We start from the raw sequence: 2,345 nt of genomic DNA on the forward strand, positions 1-2,345 counted from the left end.
CGCCGAGATCCTAGCCACTGAGCTATGGGGTGGTTATCTGATCTGAATCAATCAATCAGATCTTGATGGAAAATTTCTTAGTCTTAGACACCCTTAATAAGACAGTGGAAAAAACCCGGTGGTTGCACCATCAATCCATATAAGGTATTATACAATGTCAAACCAAAAATAAAACATGACTAGACCTAAGTAGGTCACATTCATCTTAACCAACAGTACATCATACAGCACATTCAATAGCACAAACACAATAAACACAACGCCAAATGTCAACAGCACAGCCAGCAGTATAAACACATCCTACAGCACAAAAAAAAAACAAAAAAAAACAACAAAGCAACAGCACGCATAGCACAAGAACATCCAACAACACATCGAACAAAACACCCAATAGCACAGCCAAGAACACACTATACATCATAGCCATTAACGTAAACACACCCATTAGTATAAACACAGCCAACAACATAAACAGAGCCAACAACAAAAAACAAACCAACGTATAAACAGCCGACAGCATCAACAGCCGTCAGCCTGTCTACCCCACGATGTTAACTACGTTGCACCAGGTGCATCTGATTTGTTGACAAAATTACCTGGGCCACGGGTGACAGGTGTTGTCAAACTATTGCACGTGCACACCCCCCCCCCCCCCTCCCCCTTCCCCCTCCTCACACCATCCTCCCCCACCCTCCTTATAACGATATTTGAAGCACTTAATCGCGCTATTAAATCATTGCTCTCTATAGCTAGTATAAAAACAAGCAAATATTTACTTTCTCCGACTTAAAAAACAACAGAAATCCTATATTCCCATAGAGGAGGCCCATAGCCTATGTATGATGCGTTTGGTGGACGGCGGGGTCGGAAAGTAGAGCTTACGACTGATAGTCCGAAAGTCTTGAGTACGGATCCTAAGCTGGAGAAGGACGTCCTTGACCCCCCCCCCCCCAAGCTCTGATGGGTACCTGACTCAAGTTAAAAAAAAAAAGATCGGCTGACCGCACTATTAACTTGTATACCGAGAACAGTGAAACAGTTAAACTCTACTTCACCTGCCCCGTGTATTTTGAGCACGAACGGGGAGGGGGGGGGGGGGGGAGAAGATTAATGGCTGACTTAGAAGGAGGCTAATAGTAAAAATCCATTAACTCCTGTTTCCAAATTTTAAAGACCTCTGAATCATTCTTAAAGCTGTAATCAACTGTAATTAGTCATTATGACGTAAGAGTATCAGGGGTTTCCCCTATCATCCCTTTAAATCTAAAGAACCAATCTCTGCTTTCTGTAAGTTGTAAGAAAATGGAAATTGTGATATAATGGTATCAAGGGGGCCTCATCAAATTAACAATCTGAGACTCAAGGGACGCTACGTAACTTGGTTGCAGCGCTTAACTCCCTTACAATTTTTAAATTGAATTTTAAGGCTGAAATAGTTATTTTATGTGGAATAAAACGGTATTTAATAAGCTTTTGTTTTTTGTTAAACGTAATACATCAATGCTTATGTGTGTATACAGATATATGCTACAGTATTGGAATTTGGCCTCATAATATACAAAACATACACTAATGCGAGCACCAAATAAAAACCTAAACTAATTTATTTATTTTTAGACCTGACCTTCACCTAGCTGCAATCTTATTTATCTGCTAGCGTCGCACTAAATCTTGATAGAGATTAAAACCAAGGGCGTGTTAGATGATACACAGTGTTTCTTTCAGATTTTTTTTCTTCTCGGGGGAAGGGGGTTGGGGTGGGGAGTACCTAAAACTTTCGGGGGGGGGGACGAACTTAAATGTCCGTTAGTGTGTGGGGGGGGGGGGGGGGGGGGGAGACTCTGGCAAAAGTATATATATTTTACATAAATTATATATTTTATATATTTCGTTCGAGGAAGGGGGGATGCCCCACCGAGGAGATGTGTGAAAGAAACACTGATAATGTTGTGCTTTTGTTGGTGTTGGTGTTGGTGGGGGGAATGGAGAGTGGGGGGGGGGGGTTGGGTGGGGGTGCGTGTGAAGGAACAGCTGGCTGTAGACAGCTGGACCACGACAGACGAACACAACCTTTGGACAGTGAAGCTGTGATCATCAGACACGACGTAATTGTCTAACAACGCGGTGACATTTTGGTCCGCGATTTTTTTTTCCGTCATGTTTTCTCCGGCTGTCGTTTTACAGGGGGGGGGAGTTTTGCCACTCGGTGCAGCAGCTGTTGTTATCCCCCCCCTCCCCTTTCCCCCCCCCCCCCCCCCCACACACACCCCACATCCCGCACCTATTGAATCACAGGCATTGATTACCAGAGGCCGCGAGTAAAAATAATAATCGACCATTAGAAT

This window comes from Physella acuta, unplaced genomic scaffold (genome assembly GCF_028476545.2).
Source record: "Physella acuta isolate Inbredline_101_S28 unplaced genomic scaffold, ASM2847654v3 ptg001633l, whole genome shotgun sequence".
Taxonomy (NCBI): Eukaryota; Metazoa; Mollusca; class Gastropoda; family Physidae; genus Physella; species Physella acuta.